Source organism: Neolamprologus multifasciatus, chromosome 11, assembly GCF_963576455.1.
Source record: "Neolamprologus multifasciatus chromosome 11, fNeoMul1.2, whole genome shotgun sequence".
Taxonomy (NCBI): Eukaryota; Metazoa; Chordata; class Actinopteri; order Cichliformes; family Cichlidae; genus Neolamprologus; species Neolamprologus multifasciatus.
The window spans coordinates 9,577,419-9,604,398 of record NC_140449.1 but is presented as its reverse complement, the minus strand read 5'-3'; the positions used below and the strand labels follow the sequence as shown (position 1 = coordinate 9,604,398).

At 39.2% G+C, this 26,980-nt stretch overlaps 1 long non-coding RNA gene across 10 annotated transcripts in view; it reads right to left on the bottom strand.

The window, feature by feature from the left end:
• Positions 1 to 26,980, bottom strand: part of LOC146507811 (uncharacterized) — a 109,976-nt gene that overhangs the window by 14,597 nt on the left and 68,399 nt on the right. For 5 of the 10 annotated variants that reach the window (XR_014876820.1, XR_014876823.1, XR_014876814.1 and 2 more), the window contains one exon: positions 12,864 to 21,986. This is a non-coding gene — a long non-coding RNA (uncharacterized LOC146507811). Of the gene's footprint in view, positions 1 to 1,601; positions 1,659 to 12,863; positions 21,987 to 26,980 lie in introns of those variants that run through there. The other 5 variants (XR_014876816.1, XR_014876818.1, XR_014876817.1 and 2 more) reach the window with 3 other exon arrangements.

Below are 26,980 nucleotides of genomic sequence, written 5' to 3'. Positions count from 1 at the left end.
ACCAATACTTCATTTTCATGCCACTCTTGCTTTTTACATTGTGCTTTTATCCAAATTGATTTTGTCACAACAGAATTACATCTTGCTGCTCCACTGCTTCAAAATATTGCGCAAGTATCAAAGTCTCAAGAATCTTCCATGTCAAAAGCACTAGAGTGCAAATGATTCACTCAGCAATCATGTTAATCTGTTATCTCTGGACAACAAGGCGCAGCCTGCATCGCATGTCTCGTAGAAGTAACAGGGAAGCTTGTGGTGAGTCATCAGCCCTACCAGACCCGCACGGTCTTAAGGGTTGTTTTAGTTTTGAGGAGGATTTTTCTTCTTCTTTAATGGTCTTCATGCAAGCTATTTTAGATATGGTTCAACTGAGCAAAAACACCATGTGTATTGTATGGTAGTATCTGGGTTTGCATATGTCTGTACGCGCACGCTTGTGTGGCCCGCATGTCTTTGTGTGCAAAGGAAATGGCTGACAGTGAAAAATGTGACCAATTCTAATTTTAATTGCCGAGTGAAAAAACAGCCTCTGCGTTTGCGGGTTCTGTCCAGACGAACAGAGGAGAAGGGGTTTAAGCATGAAAGCGTATTCCTTATCACAATTAAAAAGTGTTTTAACATACCGTCATCCCTTTGAAGTTAGATTAGCAGCAATATTGGAAAGATCGGCCCCAGTCTTAAACAATGGAAATTGAATAGGGGAAAAGAAATGACTTAACAGAGCCAAAGGTAAAGTTTTCCTTTTGTTGTTCATCTTTTTTTCCCCCCTTGAATTTGGCCTCATACAATTTTCTGATAGATTCTCTTGTGCAGAGCGACTCTTTTTTTTTTTTTTGTATTATTATTATTTCTTTTTTAACATAAAATTGCTTCATGTCCAACCTAGGGAATGGATTGAGGGGACTACGGCAGAAAAGAAGAAGAAAACTTAATTTGACAGCGCAATTTGAATTGGAGATCCTTCTTAGAGGATTTGAAGCCTGGAGTGACAGACGAAATTGTACATAGGCACGGCTAAGAACTGTAATCACAATAAGCCCATATAAACGTCTTGATTGTAAGGGTCTGAAGCCACACGGTGGCTGTCTTGTGGAGCAGCAATCTACATGCAGAAGCGCACAGTGGAAGACACACACATCCACATGCAAATACACAACAACAATCAGCTATGGACTTACAAGTCAAAATTCCCATCAATACAAGAAAAAGCCACTCCTTACATAAAGACATGGAAACCCATGGGAAGACACAAGGGCTGGAACTGAGAACAGTGTAATTAGAGAGAAAGAAAGATAGGTTAACCCCAGACACAGAGGCAGAAAGGGAGAGAGAGGGGAGGAGAGGTGACAAGGTTGAGAAAAGCCCCGTGTTAACCTGGAAGAAAGAAAACAGGAACAAACGGGGCAAAAAGGAGCAAACAGCTGCTAAGGATTTACATGCTGTAAATTATTTATGCAATCAGCTGTAGGAGCACAGAAACAGAGAGAGAGAGAGGGAGGCAACAGAAAAAATAATCAGGGTTGCAGAAAAAAAGAACAGGGGGTGAAAACTGAGAGACGTCTTTGCTGTAAGTTACAACAAAGAGAAAATGTAACACTTACCCTCACACTCCTGTCTAGACACAGCAATCTTTCCCACTGAGCCTCACTCTGACACACCTGAAACAAACAGTAACACTGTTTACCTACACGTGTTACTCTCCAGTTACACGCAAAGCTTCAGATGTCTGCTTCCAGGTTATGAATGACAATGCGGCGTGCTGCACGAGATGATTTCACGTGATCTCTGAGACGGTTCTCTGTGAGTTTGAAGTCTAAACGCCAAACCTTTATTCATCTTTCTGAAGATTTCTTTACATGTCTCCTAATGCATGTGTATGCCTATGATCTATATCACAAGCCAAACAACCCATGAAACAAACTTACTGTGCCTCTACTGAACTGTGCATTATTAATTTCAACCTACCCTAACCCTAACCCTAACCCTAACCCTAGTTCAATTCAATTAATTTTATTTATGTATTTTTTTAAATTTGCTGTATGTTCCTGATGCAGGTGCTAATGCTTCACTGTTACTGTGCTGCCGTGTATGTTTAACATTATTTACACACTGACAGCACTTCAATAGGAACATCTGCTCCGCATTTACATAAAACACTGTAGTTAGCTTCCAGTCTTCACATTTTTTACACAGTATCTATATTTAGCTTAAATTACAGTAGCTAAACAGCAGCTAAACACTGTAACTTATACAGTCCTTAAATATTCTGGTTAAAAACAGCCTTGTAGGCTGTATTCTGAGTGTTATTGTGTGAGAATAATAATACAGTGTGTAAAACCCAATAGCAGAAATATGAAGAGAAACATACATCAAATTTAATTTCAAGAGCCTCTTAACGTTCTGCAGGACTCAGAATGAAATATTTACTAAAAGAAACTGAAAAGGACAAACTGTATATATTTACATTTTTTTCGCAGTGATTTAGTAATTTAATGACACTGTCAGTCTTAAACTACAGCACTGCCTATTAAATTCTACCATAAACTATGGCATATAGAGTACATCTGAAATACCACATAAAACTAACAGCATCACTGCACCCATTGCACTCGCTCTGTGCTCACTCGTACACTGTGACGCCCAGGAGCTTTTTGAGAAGATGCTGATCCACAAATTCCCATGGGTTTGGTGGAGTGGACCGGAGCCAGTGGAAATTGCAAACAAACACTGGGACTGCTGTGTCTGATGTGAGCAAAAACAACCTCAAAGACCTCATTCACACATCACATCTGTGCGTGCGATTGTGCATGTGTTGGGAAGTTCATGAAGAAAAGTGGGAAAAAATGGGAGCAACTGTGCGTGTATCTGTGTGTGTGTGTGTGTGTGTGTGTGTGTGTGTGTGTGTGTGTGTGTGTGTGTGTAGGTGTGTGTGTGTGCGTGCGTGCGTGCGTGTGTGTGTGTGTTTATGAATCTGAGGACTTGAAGGCTGTTCAAAGGCATTACAGCATTAAATTTATGAAGGCATTCACAGTAACACTGGCAATAAAATAGGTCTCAGCTCCTAGCAAAAGTTCATATTAGGTCTTACTGTGGCAGGAGAGAGTGGGAAGGAGGAAGAGTATGTGTGTGTGTGCGTGTGTGTGTGTGTGTGTGTGTGAGCGAGGGTGGAGGGAAAAAAATGAGGTGACACTAAAGGTCAAGAGAGAAACAGAGAGATGTTGAGAGGAAAACAAGAAAAAAAAGCCAGAAGAGCAGAAGAACACAAACAGAAAACAATTTCAAAATGGGAAGAGAGAAACTTCTCATGACAGGCCAATGGCAACAAAGACCAGAACCAAAAATGCAAAAAGCAGCAGAGAGAAGCAGCAGCTCTCTCCTCATGTCTCTCCACCCCATGGTTTCAGTGGCCAAGTCCACACCACATTATGGGTCCCTAGGTTTTTTATAATGGCTGGGTGTGTTCTGATTCCGCGCTAAAGTCATTGCTAGTTAAATTCCATTCCTAATTAGTGGTGGGAATGAGAATGGAAAGGGGAATTGGTTGAGGAACAATTAAACATCACTGAGGGAAAACAATATTTTCAAACAACATTTGACACCACGAGCCGTGACAGTGTGGGACGAAGCATACGTGCCCACACGGCACATTTTTCTTCCCCCACTATCAATTTCAGACTTTTGAGCCAATTCATGTATAGCTGCAGTTAATACAACCTGCAGATATACATTTGTTGTTGACAGAATACATGGTGGGCAGTGCTGGGCAGCAACTAATTACATGTAATGCCAGAGTACTGCGGTCAGTTTTATACTGCATGTAGGCCCTGCAGAGCTTAACTAAGAACTATTAAGAACTGTTTTGTTATTTCAGGCTAAATCATGAAACAGCAAATATGGCAGGAGGCCTGCCTATTCCACATCAACTGTGTTGTTGCACTGATGTGAACGGCAAACATTTGAGGTTCACAGCAGTTTCAAGGACTTTGCTGGCAGTGATATCTGCTTGACTGTTGAGTGCTCCTCTGGGGTTTACATTTACTAATCAAAATTTCTGTTTTGAGTTGAGTCTTTGTGATGATGTTTATGCTTAATTTCTATGAATATACACATCAAAAGGGGCAAAAGGATGCAAATTTGAAAAATTTGTTAAAATAGCAAGTTTTTTGTTAGCACTTTTACTCAAGCACTTGTAGTGAATGACACACACTCACAGGCCCTGATGCACCTGATGTAAAGTGTTAATGATAAGAGAATTATTAAGAATCACTATCTCAATGTTGTGATGTTTTAATAGCGTGCAGGTGACTAACATCTTGCTGATGGGTATTTGTTAAAGACAGACGTTTAATGAGCAGCTCTTGAGATTAAATGTGCCAGGATAAATAAGACTGGAATAAAACTTGGATATTATTGTAAATACGTGCTCCGTGAAAATATCCTGTTATGCCAAAAAAATAAGATTCAGAGAAACCAATAGATTTTTGATGGCCATTTTTGACTAGCATTACTTGTAGGGAAACCCAGCGTTATGTTACAAACTCCAAATCTTTGGAGTGGCGAGCGGATTCTCCCACTTTAGGACAAAACACAGGCTCCCATTCTTTGCTGTTTCCTTTTTTTTAATGAGTCACTCACTAACCCTACCTCCTCATAATGCTGACCACATAAATAAGCTCTCCCAAAAACCTCACAAAGCTCCCATTAAAGTGTCATTTTTCAACTTTTTTAAACGTACTAAACAGTAATAGTTTGTTTTTCAGATTTCCATCACCATTGCTGCAAATTGCAAATGTGACCTTTTTTTTCTGGAATGACACCGGAATAAATCCTTTCAGTAAAGCACTCAGGCAGATTTTAGCTGCACAGCTCTGTGCTTCACTCAAGCTTGTGGCTCTGGATACATGTGTGCAAGGGTGCAGAAAGCAAAGCTGCACATAGTGTAAATCTCACAAGATATATCATAACATTCGAGTCTGTGAAACTGTCAGTTCAAAGGCTCTTGGTCTCTAGCATATGGAGCAGTGATTTGGCAATTTAGACTATTAAATATAGACTAACAGTGAGCTAATGTTTGTCTATGTAACATGATCAAAGCTGCAAACATGCAATTATGAAATGAATGGCCTCCCTATCTCTACTGTTGCTTTACTCTTTTAATTTGCCCATAAAGCATTTTCAAGCAAACATTGTCACGATAGAAGTCAAATGTGCTGACTAGCAGCATAGCCATGAAGTCAACACACTGGAATGCACTTCCATCCCCACAGGAGCGAAAGGATGAATTAATATTTGATTGACATGTAGTGAGCCAAGCTACCGAGTGTAAAATGTGCGCTGAAAGCAAGGGAGAAAGTACAGAGAGAGGGGCATTATGATTGATTGACTGTACCTACTGAGCAATTAGAGTGAGATTAATTGGTTAGTTGTCACTTCATTTGACTGTTATTAGGCAAGGAACTCCTCTCTGGAAACCATTTAAATGCGAGATAATTGACATAATTGTTCTGCAGACGACAGAACTCCTGTGGTACTACAGAACACAGTCTGTGGGCTAACAAGAGAAAAAGATTAAAGGAAGAAAAGAAGGTTGAAAATCAGGTAAAATCAAGAGGAAGAAACAATATTTTGCACTCGTGCATATTTTAACAACATTTGAGGTCAAGGAAACTTACTGCTTGTGTGTTTTGGGCTGTGGATTAGCCAGGATATGACTCCACACTAAGTGAAATTCTTCTTTATTACATATACATGCACACGCACTCACACACATGCACACGCGCCAACACAAGGTCGGACTTAAAAATTAGAGCAGGGTATGAGGCGACCTTGTGAGGCTCCCGTTAACCAAATAAAAAGTGTATAGGATTTATGATCCTATCAAAGCACTAACACATAACACATCGTATATTCCTAAGCTCATTATCCATTAATGATCTTCCTAACTCATTCACTTTAAATGTTCATAATGTATTTTAATATTTAAATATACTGCAAATATTGAATCGTTGTATAATTAATCCAATGCCTACTGCAACTGAGCGCATATTTTTAAACCTCTGTCTTTCCCGTTTTCACTTGTGCGATAAAACATTCAAACATTTACACTCTGCATATCCGTGTGGGAGATCAAGAGAAGTCAGCCTGCAAAATAAGCTGTCACGAAGATTAGATGTCATCAATAGCATTGAGGGTCTAGCCCAAGATTGCAATAGCATTCATTAAAAAAAGACATCAAATTACACTCCAAAGTGACGGTAAACTATGCGTTTTTCAGAGATATGATACAAACCAATTAAGGATAGTGTCTGTTTTCACAGTTTTAGGATTATCAGTGTGATAACTAAGCAGAAGACTAGAAGATGCATTGAGGAGATATATCCGGCGCTGGAGGATCTTCCGTGGGTTCAAACAAGGATGGTTCTGCACTGCATCTGCAGCCAAATCTGTTTCTTGTGTCCAATTCATAATGAACTGTTTGGATGACTGATTACATATAAAGTAAGTATTGCAGAGAGATGACACAAACAATAAATAATAATGAATAATGTTACAATAGAATGATATTTTTTTAAACTTACATAAGCTTTTTCACTGAGTAAGAAACAGAACAGCTACATATTTGCAAGGCGTGGAGTTTACTTTGGGAGTTTAAAACAGTTACACGCCCAAAGGAAATAAAGAGCCCAGATGACTGTTAATTCAAGCTGACCCTTAAGGAACCCACATTAAGGATTACAAGACATCTTGTCCTATATGGAGTAATTTAAAATGACTGCAGGTAGCACACTGGGTTTAACTCCATGTTTTTATTTCAATATTTTAGCATGCGCCCATTAAAGAAATGAAACCTATGAATGTGTTTAAAGTATTCTGCATTACTGAACATGTCTCCTGTTAGTACTGCACTTTTTCCAACAAGATCAAATCTACCCAGCGTCTGGAAAGAATTACAGTATGTTACAGTTGAGCATATCGTTCCCTCGGTGAACAGGAAATGGTTTATTTCTCCTGAGTGGAGCCTGTCCCAGCTAGGGAAGTGGCTAACCACATGAAGCTAGTGCGATCCAATCTGTTTACACACAGTAATTTGCACAGGTGAGAGAGGATGGGCTGCTGGGATGAATGTAGGAGCCTTGTTTAGTTCTCACCACTGAGGAATTCAGGTTGTTTAAAAAAAAAAAAAAAAAAAAGTAAAAATCATGAATTGATTTCATTTATTACGCTCTGCTAAGATTTGTTCAGGCTTCAAATCATGTGTGCAAAAAAGGTGTGATGGATTTGTTTCAAAGTGATAACAAATGTAGAATGTGAATGTGAATATAAACAATAGGTTTTTTTTACAGTAATTACATAAACAAACACAATTGTGTCTGAGAGTCAAATTGAGTCACTTAAAATCCAGTGAACTGTTCAAGTTTGTCAGAAAACTGCTTACTGACTTTATTTAAGGGATAATTTTAAGGCAATATAAAGGCTTATTTTGTAAACTGACAGAAATAACTTTGATGTCTGCATTTAATTAAAGTGCAGCTGACATGAATACAGTCACGTAATATGGTATAGACAAGAAGGTGTGACGAGACACTATCTTGGAGCTATAAATATACAAGTTCGTTATCAGGTTTAGTTCTATGACTGAAATGCAAGCAGCACAAAGTGGTTTAGCGGTCTGCACATTCAAAAGCAGCACTACTGTTTGTTTGACTGAACCAAGGGTCAGCTGGGGCCTTTTGGAGCTTTTACTCCCATATATTTTTGGGGCTTTTAAACAGATGTTCCCATTTCCTCCAGTTCAAAGACATATCAGGTAAATTGGACTTGAAAAGAACTTCCCTGCTGCATATATGGCTGGCTTCACATCCAGCTCAATTCATCATAGCCAAATTTTACAAAGACAAATCTGTCTTACAAAGGTAAGCCTGTCAGGAGGAAGAAAAAGAAACAAAAAAAAGTCTTACAGTTGAGCCGCCCTGCTTCATTTTCACGTGCTCAAGTGTACTCATTAGGTCCGTGGTATCAACTGCTTCTCCTGTGTTAATGTGGAGGTGTTGTTGGCAGGTCATGGACACACAGAAGTGTGAGTCTGACCCGATCATCTGGGCCTTGTACAAAGAGGCAAACAGGCAGACATGCACAAGTGCACAAAGAGACACACTCTTGAGTCTTCCAAAGATTCTTGTATTTATTTAAAGAAAGCAAGTCTTGACAAAAGATGTCACAGCTCCTAATCAACCTGGTCTCTCCATACAGCAGCCTCATTGAAAACACGTTTGTGTCGTCTACAAAGCGCCGACATCTTCTTCTATTTGTACTTTTGAAAAGCAAACAGAAGGTTAGGTATTTATTTTACATGTTTTTCATTATTCTGTGCTCATTCCCTCTCTCAACAATCTGCGTCCTCGATCTCCGTGCTCTGTGCTAGATTTTAACTTTGTCACTTTCTTACTTTCCCTTTCAATCCAAGGTCATGCAAAGGTTACTTCATTGTGAATACTTTCCTTTATTTTTTGTATAACATACAACAATCCATCCTAGCTCTGGTGGATATGCCATTCTTATGAGGTTATTCTGACTTGTTTACAACCTTTCCCTCCCCTTTCTTCTCCTCAAATCATTCATTTGCCCGTCCACATTGCTGATCGTTCATCACCGATACAGCCCTTCCTCCGTCTTTATCATCCATCTTTAGCTGCAGTTGTTTATGTCTGCTTGACTCTCTGCCGTGCTGTTTACTGACCGCCCTTGCTTTTTTGGGCTCCTCTCCTTCAACTCTTTACTGTGTTCAATTTGTTATAACTTCTTTCATCCCTTTCCATCTGTATCACTTGAATGCATGCATTTTAAATTGACTTTTCCCTTTGTTTTCAGCTTTCCATTCAGTCTGCTCACCTCTGCTGAAAGTTAGGTCTTTATTAAACAATCCTTTACCTTATTCCCCATCTTTCATCTGTGTGTATTATACATTCAAAACTTGTTCCTTTCGGAGACATTATGGAGCTCTTCCAACTCTCTGAGATCACATACTGATAAATGCCTATCCTTATTTGCCTCCAAGGATGAAAGGCAGTAAAGAAATCACAAATATTTGACCACAACAAACTTGGTAACACCACCCCCCCCGTAACGGGTACGTGCGTGTGAGGGGCCTGAGGTGTAGCGTTTGAAGGCAGGCCGAGGGGCAAGAGTATGCACACAAACACACACACACACATGCGCATGCATACATCGTCAGGCCCTGTCAGACATCCATCTCACACTTCAGTAGGCTATTTATTTTTTCTGTTTTATTTATGCAGCAATCTCCTTTCAAATTCTGCTCGCACCCATTCGTCTGACTGAGCGGCTGCCCTTTCTTTTCAAAGTGTAAAATTTCATAGACCTTGGGCAAAAATGGAAGAATGGGTGCGAGGGAGAGAGAAGAAACACTGCTAAGGTAATAACCTGATTTTGCCTCAGTTGGTTTTGATTTAAGAGAGGAAGAGTGTGTCAGAGAAACAGCAGGCGCTCTTCTGTCTCGCTTCCATGGCAGATTTTTGAAGAGCGAGGAAAGAGAGGGAAGGAGACGCAGAATGAAAGGAGAGACAACGTGAACAAAGAGAGATAGAGACAGTGAATCACACCCCATGCCAATAAAGTGAAGTGAACTGACACAAAGAAACAGAGATACCATTGAGAAAATGAGCGTTCTACAGAGGGAGACAGGGGAGGGAGATGGAGAGGAACGAGTTGGGGGTGGGGAGTGGGGGTATTATCAGTGAATGAATTTTTAATAGCACAGAGATCAACCATGCCCAGGAGCTCAAACAGAAATAAATACCTTGCCTCCTTACTTTAAAACTCCTTTTAGAAAATATAACCACAGTACACAGTGTTTTTTCCTACCAGGGTTTTTAATCACTCAGGAAAACGTGACAGCATACCCGACACCAGAAAACAAGGAGGAACCCTGACAGCAAGACGGGCAGGGACAGAGAGGCTTATGGGTAAATACAAGGTTGCACGTCACTCACACCACATACACACCAGCCAGCTGATTACCCCAGGTGTCTGCATTCACACATGAGGAGCATTTGAATTTTAAACTCTTCCAAGTACATGTGTCAGCCCTCGCCCATCTGTCTGTCACCCTGCAAATGCCCTGACAATAGCACGAGCACAATTAACTTAAGCTGAGAGAATGTGCCAATTTACCCCCAATTTCCTGCTTACAGCGTCAGACGTTCCTTTCAAATGTGTATTTTTTTAGCATAATATATGAGGCAGGCCATTTCACTTGCCAAAAGCATCTCCATTTCAGCAAGGTTGTCCCAATTTGCTGATTTTGAAGCACATACCAAATTAGCGCGCAAAACATTGCAATTTTACCAGCTGCTGCGTTGTCTGTTCAAGTGTACGTCAGCGTGAAAGGCGATTTCAGTTTAAAATCTGGTCCGTGGTTCTTTCTATTTACATTATAGACTCTTCCAATTCTGTAGTTGTTCTTTTCCCAGAAGGTGTATTCAGAGAGGAAAAAATGCTGTGAATTTAGCCTTTATATTTAAAGAAACAAAAAAAAAACAAGTTTATGAATTGTGCATTACTGCTAGCCAGCAAAAGCTAGGGAACTTTGAGTCTGCACTACAAGTGAATAAGGATATGTATTAATAATTATTAACCATATTCTTATCATGCCAAAGGACATTAATAATAATTTCTACCTTAAATGATGCATATAGCTTCTTTAGACATGCCCTGATAGCTGTAAGTAACTGTCAGTGTTGGAATAATCTCTGTTCCCTGTGAGGCTGACGCCCATCGCTAAGGCTACAGATATGATACAGTACCAAGTCAGCGGGAAACCAAGAAAATGGGGAAAAGATCACCAAAGTTCTTTAGAACAGCTTCAGAAGAAGCCAACAGCAGCTGCACTGAACTTCTCATTGCATTTCTTGCAGAGGGAGATTTATGCAATTACATTATAAAAAAAATCATATATGTCTTAAAGTAAGTGTGTGCAACTCTTTTATTCACTTGGTTAGCATTTGCAGAATTTATTGGCATCCAGATCCAAGCATTTGGACAGTTACTTATTTGTTTGTTTGGCAGACCATTCAATTTCAAATAAAAATGAATCCTCTTTCAAAGTTAATGGGGTGTTTAATACGCTGAACCTGGGATATCACAGTTGGAAACTCTTTGAAAAAATGGAATGGACTTTCATAAAATACGAGCTAACAAGCTAATATAAGAAATATCTAATGATCTACGAACTACATAGCAATCTACACTCAACAGCTGCAACTCTGAATGACGCTTCCTTTTTGTGTAAATGGGGTTTTCTTGTGCACGTGATGGTATGTTTTAAAGGATCCATGCTCTACAGAATAATTCTGCATTAATTTCACAGTTGCAATTGATCTGCATATTGTGACAGCCCACACACATGTGTGCAGCTTCAACTGACCCCTTTGCTGTTTTCATACTTAATTTGTCACACCCTTAACGATTAGTCGACACTATAAATGTAAACGTTTCTTCATAAAACAAAGACAAATGGTTAAAGTGAGACTTTACGTATGTCCAGTTATCCAATTAAGGTGAATTATTCTTAAACGTTTCGTGAGTTATTCTTTGCCTTCATCCTGTTATCCAACTCAAACCTCATACAGGGAGTCATGTTAAATAAAGCTCAGTTTACCTTATTCAGATTTTCTTAAGTAACATTCAGTAGTGTTCCTAAACAACATTATCATCGAAAAAGACGCTGAAGCATAGTAAATGTATTTGCATCATTTATTGTCTAATTTGCCCCTGTAGGAGGAGGATCAGGCTACTCTTTTCCTGGCTGAACTAAAGAAGCAGCGGAGTCCTTCTTCATGAAAAACCTGAAGAGCTTTTTATTCTTTTGCAGGCACAGTTCCTGCAGATCTTTGTTCTGCACTGTAAGGTTTGTCATCTCATTGAAAAGCTCTGTATGCTGCAGCTCAAGTTTCTTACACCTTTTCTCCAGTTCTTCTAATTTTTCCTGCTTTTCTTCGTGCTTTTCTTTGAGCTCTTTGTTTTTCTCTTGCAGTTTTCTTTTAATGTTTTTCTTCTTGAACTTTCTTTTCCTTGTGCATGTCGTTGTTTGTTTGTTGTACTTTGTCAGGTATGGCCAGTAACTCTTGATGTCTCCTCTGCAGGTCGTGAAGTGTACACTGGATGTCTTTATGTATTTATTTTCTGTCGTTGCTTCTCCTCTTGCATTTCAGTGTTTGTGTACTATACTTTGTTATAAAGTCCTTGCAAATGGGTATTTTTGCTCACCATTGCTTAGATTTTACTCTGCTTTCTGTGAATATTTTTTCCAGTTCTTGTTTCTCGTCCTCAATTTCAATGTTTTTGTCATTTGCTTTGTTGTATAATACTCTTAACTGTACTTTTCTTCTCAAACTCTTGGAGATCATGTTGCATTTCTTTTTGCATCTCTTCCAGTTGTTCTTTGTCCTTCAGTAGTTGTGCATTTCTTTTGAGTGCTTGTTTAAACATCACTTGAAGCCCTTCATATTCTTCTCCATGCACTGGAGCTTGCATTGCATCTCCTGGTCTTTTTCTTGAAGCTTACACTGAAGGCTCTTGATCTTCTTTCTCTTGTTGCAGTTGTGTATTTCTTTTGAATGCTTCATTAAACATCACTTGAAGCCCTTCATTTTTCTTCTCGAATTGCTGGAGCTTGCACTGCATCTCTTTGTGTATTGTGTTTTGGAGTTTGCACTATATGTCCCGGTGCTTCTCCTGTGTTGTTTTTCCTTTATACAAAGCTCAAATGCTCTTCTGAGGGGCTTCAAAAAATCATCGCACTGAGGAGTGCTGGGGTGATCTCTTTGTCTTGGGTAGTGGGGGGGTTTTTGTAGACATTTTGGTACCTTGTAACAACGTCTCTGTAAAGGATTCAAATGTTTTCAAATTCTTCTTAGTAGATGAATGTTTGACAGCTGCGAACAAACTGATGTATTGACTGAAAACTGAAATTAGACTTCCTTCCTTAGGAGTTATGACAACAGGCTGTGTATATAAAATTTAAAATGTATCATGTTAGAGTGTTTAATACACTGAACCTGGGAAATCAAAGTTGGAAACTGTTTGAAAAAAGGCTTTCATAAAACACAACTGTTACAAGTCAGCTGAATCATGGGATATAGCACAAGCTGGAAAAAGGCACAGACTGCACAGTTCAGAAAGCTAGCATGCACTGAGTGCAGATTGTTATGTAGTTTGTACATGATTAGATATTTCTTACCGTCTTATTAAGAACAAATTGTGATTCCCAGAAAGTCACTTCAAAAACATACTTGGTCTAAAACTGCATAAACCTTTGTTATTGTTACCTTGTTATAGCTAAAACATGCTGTAGCAGCAACCTTATTAGCCAGTAATTTCTCATGGGACACTGACAGATCCAAACCTGCTGTGGTCTGGCTACAAGAACATGGCTTGAAGCCTGCATGATTTTGATTTTGACTTTGATGGATTCTCAAGATTGAGGACCTTAAATGCTTTCCAAACTAACAATGTTCCACCTCTTTACACTGTCTTTGGCTGTATATTCTTAGTATCATTATCCTGTTAAATTATGACATGCTGTCCAGGTTAATCATTCTCTAATGAGTTCTGAGTGCTATGATCCTATATACAGTACTATGCAAAAGTCTTGAGTGACCCCTCATTTCTTCATATTTTGGTTGGAAAATGGGATATAGGTTGAGCGATTTATCTAAACGTGCAAGCACAATTTGTGCATTTCTAATGTGCTCGAAAGTCAATGTTTGTTATAACCACCTTAGAACTTTTAGGCAAGTGTCCCAATAATTTCTTTGAGTAGCCTTCAAGAAAAGTTCTCAAAGCTCTTCTTTGCGGGGGGTTCTTTAAAACGCTAAATACATTACCAACATGGCGTACAATGTTGTTAATATAATGTTCCCTGCCATTTCTTCTGTGAACACCGTTGTTTTTAGAATGTTTGATTTCGGCAAAGCAATTAGCCTTGATTTTATCAGATGTGCTTTTTGAGTGTTTTTATTATGCTTACTTCATTTGCTTTTCTTGTCTTTACTTGCAGGTGGCAAGTAATTACAGCATATTTTGTATGAAAACGTTTAAATAACTTAGAAAGGCGAGAGCTGCCCACAAAGTGTCACATATCCAATTACTTTTAAACCTTTTCATTTGTAAGTTTCATAAACTTAACATAAACTTCAAGTCAAAGTTGAGATATGGCACTTCAACTGTAATTTCCTCTACTTTATTTCAAATTAAATCACCACTGACTCTCTGATCACAGCGAGAGAGGACGGTGGTGCAGAGCCAAAGGAGATGATGTGGTCTACGCAGCGATGGAATTCATTTCTTTCCCAGTCTTTGTGTAAGAGTCATTTCTGTTGTTTAACAAATCTACTGACTTTTTAATTTTAATTTTAAGTCAACAGACTGATGAAAATTCCAGCAAGCAATTTCAGAGAGCAGTTCAGCAGTGAGTTTTTCAAAAGCAATATGGATCAACAACCACAGAGAATTTGGGATTTGATTGTTGTAATCTCCTACAGGGGAGATGAAGCCATATTGCACTACACCGATACTGTGCAAAATCTAATTAATCCAACCTGAATCTGAATTAACTAAAATACAACACGTCTTCTTCTTCTTCTTCTTTTTTTTAAACCCCAACCGCAAACAGCTCTCCTGGTATGTATTAAAACACTTAAATAAGTTTATACTTCTAGAAGTAGAAAATAAAAACCCAACAATATATAGCATCGCATCCACTGAACTGAAAACCATGATTTTGTTGTTGCTCGTAGAGAAAGTATCTTCACTCTAGAGAAAAAGCTTTTTTCTGCCTCTATTCATGTAGGAAAAAAATGAATGATCTATAAACACCACTTACACGTTTTACTGAAATTGCTTACTTCTAGGATTATATTGTTAGGATTATAACAATTGCCAGAGTTGTATCAATAGTATAATAAGAATATGACTTTGGAATGAACATGATATCATGTTTCTGGGCTCTCTCTGTTTTGGAGTTAATCTACCATATTTGATAGCAGCTGTTGTTTATTTTGCCTAGAATAGAGGACTGCAGGCACTGGGTTCTATACACAAGAACTGTTTCGTACTGGTAATGCACAAAGAATAATAAAGACGGTGTTTTCATCCCTGGGTGTCAAATAGTACTCTTCTGTCAGAAGTTGCTGCCGTCAGCGAGGGTAGCAGTGGGTTCACCTATTGCCTTTAGTTTAGATTTAGGTACCTAAACTATGTAGACTCAATCCCACCATGTTGCAATCAGAGTCTGTCTGCATAAATGAGTATTTCTCATCTGTGATGCATCTCTTTGCAATAGGGAGCTGGAAGCCAAATTCAGAATCAATCCTTTAGAAAAGATAGGTTGTCAAGCGCCTGTCATTTTGCCCTCCTAGAGCAACTATGTCACTATTTGTGGAGCCGTTTCTGAATTTCTCTTTCAGATCTATAAGGTTCTTACTGGACTTAAATTTCTGTTTAATGTGAATTTCTTTTGTATGCAGACAGAAACAGATTTGCCATTTTCACCAAATTCACAAACAGATTGCAAGCAAATGGCAACTTAACTCCATTCACTGATAGCAGATACCTTAGTCTTATTGCCCTTTTTATAACCATCTTGATGCACTGAAGTTGCTTTGAAGACAACAACTGACTACAAGTGGACCCCATCTTTACAACAACCATTTCAAAGACAATGATATAACAAATTCATTGCACAAAGTCAAAGTCATTTTGGTAATGCTGCCTTCTCCAACCACTGTTGGATAACACAACAGCAGCATTTGAGCCTTTAGAGACAGAACAGGCTGAAAAGCAGTAACATGCTGACACAAACTGATGAGGACTGAGGGGGAAAAAAGCAGAGTAATGTTTGTTCACTGCAGGTCAGAAATCTCTAAAAGTGGAAAATCTATAAAATAAATAATTAAAATTCCAAACAATGCATTTTGCCTTCTTTTCATAATAACTTCAAAATTGTTTTGGGCACAATAAGCAGCCAATCAGTGACTCTAAATGAAATCTTTTTCCTTGAGCCACTCCAATATCTGTGCTAGCCACAGTGATAATAGCAGGTTTCACAGACTTATAAAGCTTCTGCGTGCTCATCTCCAGTGAGACAAACAAGGACAAACACGCACGCAAACAATGTGTGTTTCACCGAAGCCGACTCAGCTGTAATAAAATAATATAAAGTTGTACCACATTTCAGTTCATATCGGAGCAGTGGTATTATTCCCTGCACCTATTCCTATTATCACGGGCTCTCAAAATGACTCAAATTAAAACTCACATTAATCCGACAGTGTAATCCCTCTACTGCATGGAACAGTCTTTTCAGTCTGAGTGTGGATTAGAGAACACTGAGACCCTGTGTTGGTGGTCACTGGTGTATAACACCTCATAAAGATAATATGCTATGTGTGTGCGCGCTTGTGTTTTTCCTGCTGCGACGGTGGTCAGCACAATATAGCACAAAAAGCTTGCGTGTGTTGGAGGGGTAGGGTGTTGTACATGTGGATAATGTGCTTCTTTTACCCTTTGTGGTTACCTGGTGAAGAGGAAAATCCCTATGAGGTGGTCTTCTTGCTATGTGGACTACAATGAAAGCGGCCTGTAACAGAGGAAATGGTGAATTAATAAAATAAGCCCCCTGAGTAGAACACTGTTTGACTAGTCAGAGGGCACAGAAAAGGGATGGAGGGAAGGGTTTGGCAGAATAAAGAAAAACCGAGAAGCACAGATAAAATGGCACCCTTTGTACATGTTTTGTGGCTGTCTATAGGTTTGCAGTGGTGCGCTGAATATATAAAGGCCTAATGCACGCTGGGTGTATTTCATATTATCCTTTGGTGAATCAAGAAGGAAATAAATATATAAGTAAATGACAAGTTTTTGTCTCTGTGATCCCCGAACAAGACACAGACACACACATATTTTTTTGCCTGCCCTTCTTACTTACAATCAAGCAGCTTATCATGCTGCTCACACAGCATCCTGTACAGCATCTTTAAGTATCAATAAAACCCTAGCTGCAATCACCACATTAAAAGAGAGGACAAATGCACCTCTTGACCCAGACACATCTGGTTAATGGAAATCTGAAACATTAATAAAAACGCTATCGGTGAGCAATGCTCGGCTGCGCACGTCTCAGTGCAGCTGTGAATGAATATGCTCATTTTGCACGGTTGCTACATACCGAATGGGCACAATCTTAAAGGTGTTCCTTACTATAAAAACAGTTCATCTTCATTTGAAACAATATTATTATTTGGAGTCTGTGTTTGTGGATGTGTACGCATGATCCATAAAGAGATGTACACTATGTATATATTCATAGCTGACTTTTATGGCCGTGAAAACAGGTCCCACTAGTCTACAGTGGCAAATAAGCTGATATTATTTCATTCATCACCCCTAAGAGCTTATACTGTAGACCAGTAAAGCTGAATGCTGATGAGCTGACCATGAATCACTGCAGCATCAAGTATGTTTATTAGAACGCTATTCAGATTTATTATTTAGTCTGGTCTGGTATTGTGACTTTGTTAAAATCTAATATAAATGACAACATTATTGTTATTTGACGCTTTGGCAAATGGTTAAATAAAAAAAAATATGCCTAAGATGTATTGTTTCCATAGCGGCAACAACAACAGCAACTTCGTGTGTACCTACTACTGCACCCATTTTTGCAGCGCTGCTAGAATGGCACACCAAATGTCAGTGCAGGATAGATGGATCCTGGTCACGCTGTGTAACAAAAGCATGGGTGGGCATTTACAAAGTGTCAGGTACAGTGCAGAACAAAAATCTCCTAATCTCCTTACTCTTTGCTGTTCATTATTATTTTACAGGGCAGCCGTCCCAAATACATAAGGCCCCTACCCTGCTCTGCCCAGTCTGCCAAGCACCAATGCTGGGTTTGATATTCTTCCAACATCCAACAGGCTATGATTATTTCATTCCTTTTTTAACATAACGCATCAATTATTCAACCTTTGCGAGACCAGATTTGATTGCGTTTTTATTTAACAAAAATGACTCTGTGTGTGCGCGCGCCTCCACCCATCTAAAGGAAGACTGAATATAAAACGTTCCGCAAAGATAATACCTCATGGCTTGAAAGAGTGATGGATGGTGAAGGGGGTGGAGTAGAAGGAGAAAGAGAGAGAGAGAAAAAAATACAGAGAAAAAAAATACAAGTACTCTGGAATAAATGATGACTGCATTAGCATAGGATAGCACAGGGTCCCTTCACTCTACAATAAATTGCTCCCCGTCTTCAAGGCAAACTGCCCACACAACAAGTGCAGCCATGACATTGGAAAGCGTGTGTGCACGGGTGTTTGCTTGGACTGATTCTGCTGGAGTGTAGCACTGCTGCAGCACTGCAACAGCCATGAAAAAAAGATTCGGTTATTATGTAGCAACACAAATCTGTTACATCCAGGTTTTTCAGTGCAGCTAAGTAAAGTCAAACACCCAGTGGTTAGCGGGGTAAACTTTCACTGTTTAAATGTAATGAAGGCCTTAAACTTAGCGCTCAAAGCCTTTCATTTTTGTATTAATTAGTCTGCGACGCCCAAGACTCATTAATTCACACCTTTTCAAAAAATTATCCCTTTATCCCTTCGCCTCATTTCCTCTTTTTCCCTCTCTCTCTCTCACACACACACAGGCTCACTTCACCTCTCTCTTACCTGCCATTCTTCTCCTCTCCTCGCATCCTCATCTCTGCTAATGAGCCTACTTAAATCTATGCCAAAACACAAACAGCATGAGAAAAAGAAATAGGTACAGTGCTTAGTCTGTTTGTTAAAGGATTCATCATGTGAGCTGTTTTCAATAAATAATAAATGCAAGCGCTGACTTTTGTCTGCAGACGAGACTTTGGAACATGAATTATGCATTGTTATTCTTGGATAGGCCAACACAGGGACAGGGTGGCAGTGTGTGTTGTGTGTGCGCGCGTGGAAGTGTGTGTACATGGGGGTAGATCCTGATACACACTGCGAAGACAATGTTTCTGAGGCTTTACAATCAAGGCATGTGGACACAGCTCACTGTGATTACAACTCAAAAGACATTGTTTTGTTTGCAAATACACATGCTGCCTAAACCTTAAGCTCCTGGAAACTCAGCAAGACGTTTCTGTTTCCAGTTAGAAAGTTGAAAGGATCGCAAACTGCACTGCTCGACTATTATTAGTCGTTTATCTTATTCTAATCAAGTCTCTTTTATGGTTGGATGATGAAGGGCAGGATGTGTGTGTTTTCACTCAATTGCCTTGTGTGTGTGTGTGTCTATGTGTCTGTGGGAGGTGTGTGAGGTGGTCCTCCTAGCACATTTGTGTTCACAGTATTTTTCCATTTGATCCCTTCTCTCTCCCTTTTCTCCTCTTTTTGCAGCTTTTCCCTACCCTATAATCACTACGACAACAAAGGAAGCTTCGTTCCCGCTAGACAGTGGAAAGGTTTCACTGGCAATGCTAAAATATCTGTGTGTTTTTCCCCCCACTTTATTGTCTGTTGTCACCAGGAAATATGAGTAAAGAAAAAAAGCTTGATTGAAAATCAGCAAAGAAGAGAACAATTACAAAGAGGAGAAAAGAACTCACATCCGCCCGTGACAGCAATCATCACTGATCTCTGCTGTCATTTTTACTCCACAGTAAATAATTCATCAAAAGAAACAAAGGGGAAACAAATATGCAAATAAACCCCAAAAAGGCCAGTAACATCGGCCTAATGCCACAAGGGAAGAATAGCAGTGGATTATTATCATGGCAGGTTATGACTGTGATGAATCTGAATTTTTCTTGTTTCATCTACCTTGACAGTACTGAAGTCACACATACACACAGGGGGGAAAAGAAAACCTGGAGGGATTTGAGGGTTTGATTGAGGAGAGGAGGGAGGGGAGGGATTAAGGACAAGGGGAATGGAAGGATTGGGTGGAGGGGCAGGGGGGGTAGTAGACATCGGAGGGAAGAAGAAAGAGATTTGGGAGGGGATGGAAGGAAAGGAGGGAGGGAAGCTTTTGAGGGTGTATTCGACAGTACTGTGAAAGGTAGCCATCAACGGCTTTGATGAAAAGTGCAGGCCTTCTAAAGCTTAGGAGTGACAGCATATGATTTGGTCAAAGCATGAAGCTTTTCAAAGGTAGACATTCTCACTCCCATTCATCTCTCTCAGGTTGAATATAACTTTTGGGCTGAGCTCTGGCAAAATTCTGAATTGGTTTGACAGATTGACTGCATATTGTCCCTGTGACTTACTGACAGTCGGCTGCCTGGAAATGTAGACATCTCGAAATGAAAGGGGATTATATGTAATGTTTCAACAGCACTAAGATCACAGGGTATTCAGAAAGACACATTTTGTATCTAGAAAGTGACACAAAATATGTATGTCCTGTATACTTTAAAGAAACCTAATCATCATTGCCCTGTTTCTCCAACAGCAGCTACACAAAACACCAAGATGTAAGAGTAATAGCTTTGAATGGATTTCCAAAACTGAAATTTCAGTGTTAAAGACGTACAAAAAGACATCAAACACTTTTTTTACATGTTATAAAAGTCAGTCCCCCTTAAAACTAACTTCATCACTCCTGCAAATGCACCTCTTGTGTATGTTATGCAGCAGAGTGTGTGTTTGCTACATTTGGTCACATACTCTTCTTGGAGTGGTGCTTGAGGCTTATTAGCAGTTTGGCTTGGTAATGTGACAATATGGACAGGCTTTCTGTGCCAACAGTCGTTAAAATCAAGGGCCGAGGTTTACAGTCCCAGGTCAGTGATAATAGGCAATGAGCCTGTCAGATGATACCACTGTGTCATTTTCATTCACATACATAAATACATAGTGTTTGAAATTGCATGCAATTTAACACCTACGCACACAGATGGACAAACACACACTCATGATGCTGCTCTTACATGTAAAAGCATGCACAAAATTGAAAACACATGTCTGTGAGGCTCTGGTCCGGCAAATGTGTATAGCTCTCTCTCTCATACACACACACACACACATACACACACACACACACACACACAGAGATAATAGTGTCTAATTTAGGCCCTCATATCTGTAGAGTTCTCCAGAGGACTACATTTCATCAGGAATACACCGATGACCTACATACTAGGAATACACAGACACACACACACACACACAGTAATATATCCACAACATGCTTCAACACTGCCATACATCCCTAGACTATAGGGATCTGCATGCAGACACATATAGTTCACTCCCCATACACTCTGGGTGCCACTCTTCACACATAATCAGTAGCACATAAATGCAGAAGTGTAAACATGCCTCAAGTCAATGTGCTTCCATTCACCCACTGCAAACACACACATACACACTGACTGTATGCAAAAAAGATGCGAACTCACATCCACATTAAAAGTTTGAAACATATCCAAACAAAGACCTATAAAGTATAAAATGTAAATCACATATATACATACCGAAAGGCTGTAGCTATAATATCTGGTCACATCACAGCACATTAGAGTAGATTAAGATTAAATATGGTTTATCCTATACAGAGATAAGAACAAAGATATATGTGTATAACAAGATTAACAAAAAATCTATTCGGGTTATTGTTTTTATCCTGACATGATCATTTCAGCACTCACCAGAAAACTCTTTGTAATGCTGCATCATTTAGGACTCCAACCCGAAACAACATTCAACATTGCGGTTGATTTCCACTTTGAGTGGTCCTGCTGTCCTGCTTGGGGCAAATCTTCCAATAATGTGATACAGAAACCGCACCATGTTTCTGCTGAGGAGGACTGCGATTGCTGTATCGATGCTGTATTATGCATTCTGCTGGCACCAGACAGACCTCCAGTCATCATTCATCATTCATGGGCATCGTCTGTCAGCATTTCAGTCTATGGCCAAGAGGACCTGACAAAGAATGACAGTGAGCAAGAGAGAAAAGGAGGAAAATGTAACTAAATGCACCAGAAGGCCTGATTCATACACAGTCACCAAACACTAAGAAAGAGATTAAGTCAGAAACACTGACAGAATGAAAAATAAGGAGATAGAGTAAAATGTTGACTTTTATGAAGGAGAGACGAAAGAAGAGTTGCCTGCGAAAAAAGACATATTATTTCTATGAAACACATCCTGAAATCTTGAATACTGAAAAAACATATTCATCAACAGGTTAAGAAGACATTTAGAGTCCCTGCAATACGACTTTTGGCAATAGTTGGAGACACAGGCAAAGACATTTATGGGTGGCTGTCTGCTCAATGCCATGCTTATAAATGGCTAAAGGAACCTGACTCATACATCTTATTGGTTTAGAGAAGAAGGAACTGAGGTTGGGACCACAAATGATGCAGAAATAGACATTTGAACCAGCATGGAAACACATTAACTATTTTCACATTTATGGGTGGTTAGAGGACCTGACTCATACATGGTGGCGTCTATACTTCCTTTTAGCTCCAAAGCTTAAAATTTATAGCAATAGCAGCTTTTGGAGCTGATGTTGGACCACAGCTAATGGCGTACTCATTGGATTGTAATATACTGTATTTCCAATTGAAGCAGACACGCTGCCTTATCTGTGATGTTTATGCAACAAATGAAAGATTCTAATTACGTTTCCATCACTCAGTAAAGAGCATATTAGGATAACTGATAGGAATCTAATTGAGACACAGAAGTTATTGGATGTTACTAAACAAGTATCAACTTTTCAGGCTTTAGGCAGGATTTTATTATACTGCTTCCTCTTGAACTAAAGCAACCTCGGTTATGTGTAGAAATATCGATTCCAGCTTCACTCCCTAAACGAGTACACAACACATTCACAGCCTATGATTATATAATTATCTGTTGCCTCAGTAAATCACTCTAATTATAGGCACACTGCATGCGACAGCTGAATGAAATGCAGGCTGTGTTTTCATGTACATAAATTGAGCTCGTAGAATCAAAAGATTCGGGTGTCGTTTATTTCAATAATAGCACGGACTGTTTGAGGCAATGCATCGGAAAGTTTGCACATTAGTAAGATGATCAAGATGCTGATGCTGATGCTGATTAAATGTGCAAATATTGGAAAAACTGACACAAGACAGCTTTTTGTCTGTCTGCAAGGGCGATGACATTAATTCCTACTTTAATAATCAAAAGCACAGACACTCGTCTGCTGAGACTTATACTGACCTTCTGAAGCAAAAAGAATAAGTCTGTCAGATAGTTCTGCTTGTGCCACAATATTACAAATTTTCTATCCACATTTCTAGAGTAACAACAATAAAATTTGTTTTTTAGACTCTTATAATCTTTGTAGAAGTAAGTTTTAGTTTCCACTGACAGCTGACTTACAGCTATCGTTCTTCAAGCTACAACCACTATTTGGGATTGTCAGCATCCTTTACATTGAGTTCCAGATGCTTCTATTAGGGCTAAAGTTTAAGTTGTATGAAGGTAATACTAATAGATACAGGTTGTCCTTTGTTCCATCTGTTCTTCTTTTGGTTTGTTTTTCTAACAGTGTAGGATATTTGAACCTTGTATTGTGTTTTGTATAATGTACTATAATTATGTATTGTGTTGTGTTGGTCTACTGTCTGCTAAGGAAATTGCCTTGTGGGGAAAGGTTTTACTTTTGTACTCTGCCTTTCAAAGATGGTCTCCAGATAGATTTATTTCCACATATAAGTGCATTAATCAAGGAACAGTTAATAACACATTTTAGCTACTGCACAACAACATGCCCAGTCTGGAGTGCTTCAACGGGATTGCTGAGGTTGATAAGAGAAATGTCCTGACATATATTGGATGGACTGCCATGCAGTTTGGTACCATAATGTCATGTCCCCATCAGGATTTGAACAGATTTTTATTGATTTCTTTTAAACTGACAGATAAAATTAGTGATTTTTTCACTATCCAATTGTTGTTAACATGCTAGCATTTAGAACTTCTGTGATGATGTATAGTCAACTGCATTTCGTTGCCCTGTACCTGTGCATGTGCAATGACAATAAAGTTGAATTCTATTCTATTCTATTCATAGACATACAAACATGACCATAGATTTTCTTTACATTGTTTCCCTTTGCTTTGTTCATTTAAAGCATCATTTCTAGTTTAAAATCATAATTTATTCAAAATTATTTCTACATCAATGTTAAAGCAGCTACATATAAAAATTATTTAAAAATTAAAGGTATCCCAAAGTAACAAAACTGTACAAACGAGGACCTTTAGTTATAGTTAGTTATAGTTATACTGTTGTTTTTCTTTATGTACTCCTGTCTGCAAAATTTAGCAACACAAACTGAATGTTATGTAATGAGGTAAGTTGCAAATGAAAAGTTTCTATTATGTTTTTTTAAAATAAGTATTTATCTGAAATAAGAAACAAAGAAGAGGGAAATTTAAAGAGCAGTCAGACAGAGAGTAAGAAGAGGTTGAGTAGAACAAACAGCACTTTGTAATCACACATTCACAATATGCTACCAAAGAGCTCAGCTACTGTTATGTAAACCAGGATGAAACATTCATAGCCAAAAACCTCATCGGACTATCAACCCATTGAGATTGTGCGTGAAAGACGCATATGGAGGGCCGGCTACTATCTGAATCTCATCCATAAAAACAGGAATGCTTAGAAAGGCTCAGTGTGTTAGACAGATGTCAAACTTACTGAATTAGCGGTACACTACTTAAGAAACACTTGTACTCGCATGAACTGAAAAATGCTTCCAGAGAAACTAAAGTTGTATTGATAGGGATTGTTGGGTAGAAGGGAGAAGATGAAGGGCAATAAGAGGGGTATATAAGAGGGGAGAATGGAAGAAAATACAGATAGGGATTAGGCAATAAAAAGACAGATGAGATCAAGAGACAGTTCTGACACGCTCAAGCAGCCAATCCTTTCTGTGAGCCTGGGAGCAGCTGAGCTGAGTGGTTGCACACACTCCCACATGCACAAACACACACACATATGCACCAAATTGTGATGTGGTTAGCCGTGACTTTGTGTCTGACTGGGTGTATATATGAGATGTTTAGAAAGGGGCTGTACTGTAGGAAGTTGTGCCAGATCCCCAACACCACACCCCGCCACCATAAGGAGTAGGAGACTTAGTGGGCTTTTGGCTTCTGTTGTGGTTCCTTTAATTCTCTCCGTCTTTTTTTTCTGTCTCTGACTCTCACTCAATCTCTGTCCTAGCTGTCTGTCTGTTTCTCAGTCTGTTTCTCAACGCTCTGCTTCCCTTTGGCTGTTTCTCCGGATTTTCTTCTCTCTGTATCCATCGATCTTTCTCTCATCCTTAAACCATTCATCCTTCACTTTCTTCAAGGCAATACACATCCATGAATAACATTTGAAGTTATCTAACATCATGAGTCCTGCATGTAACAAATCAAATGGGAAAGCGCGACTCAAGAGCCAGCAATCGAAATTCAGTCGTGGGAAAAAGTACATGACAAGAACTTGGGCAGTAAAAAAGCGAACTTTTTACAAAAAGCATCAGTAAAACCTGTCCTAGAAATGACTAAAGAACCTGATCTTTTACACATGTGTGAGCCAAAATACTGTAATTTGACCACACGGGCAGTTTAGTTTATGACTGTAATAAATATGGGAACGTCCTGTCAGATAAACCACAACACTCATACGGTGTTGTGGTGTGGTGTGATCATACGGTGGTGGGCTTTGTTAAGGTTTTGGGCTTCTGTTGTGGTTGCTTTGTACCTCGATGCCATTTTTTTCCTCTAAGATTATTCTGGCATTTTTCATCAGTCAACTTCTTCTCTCTTTCACCCTGCTTTCTTTGAATATGACTTAATTTTCCTTTAATAACTTATAACTGAATATGAGCAATAATTACATTTGTTCCTTTAGTTTTTCTAATGCTTATTGCTATGCAACTTTTTTTCTTCCTTTCTTCCTCTTATCCTCCTATTTATTTTTTCTTTTTTTAAACTTAAAAAGTTTTAACCTGCCTTTTGCAACACTGGTCGGCTCAAGACTGATTTTTCAGTAAACCTATGTGTATACACCCACACCTTCCACACAGAAGCACTGAAGCACACAAATACAGACAGAGCACCACGGGTGCATTTGTACACACATGGAACCTGACAGTCTCATTTTCTGCTATACACACGCAATCTTCTAACCTTCTATCAAGCAACCCTGCATGCCTTGTTCACCCATTTCCTACACCTCAAACACTCGCACGGCAACTTAATTAAACCACACTTAAGACTAGATTGTTCAGCTGGGTTGTTTGAGAAAAAGTGGACCAGGTATTAATCATGTCGCGGGGCCATAAAACTGTTTACACAGACACATTGTGGGGTCTTCTCTTTCGTGTGGGGGGACAGATGGGCAGATATTTTTAACGCTTGGCTAAACCTAGCATTGGGTGCTGGGGTCTGGGTCAAGTGTCTAATTGGAAAAAGCTTCATACAAACGTGCATATGTGTGTATGAATTACAAAAGGTCATGGCTTCTTTTGCATTGGCTCTTTTTCCTTGTTGTGAAAATGAAGTGACCTTTGACCTATTAATATATTCTAAAGCTACCCTTACTTGCCTCCTGCCCATCTTTCATTCATTTGGTCCCCTGATTTTTTTCTTCCTATTTCTCTGGCTCTCTGTCTATCTGTCTGCGTGTACCTCACTCTCTGTTCCCTAATGAAATCTGTTCCCTGTGGGGTAAAGGGTCAGAGCCCCAGATACACACGTGCACACGTAAACACCAAGCCGTGGAGGGAACACATACATACACATGCAGATAGGACACATGCAGACATGCACACATCCGTGTTGATAAAAGGATAGACCCCCACCAACGTTGCTACAGCCACACACATACACAACACACACAGACACACACTGACCCAGAAATCCCCTCTCTATTA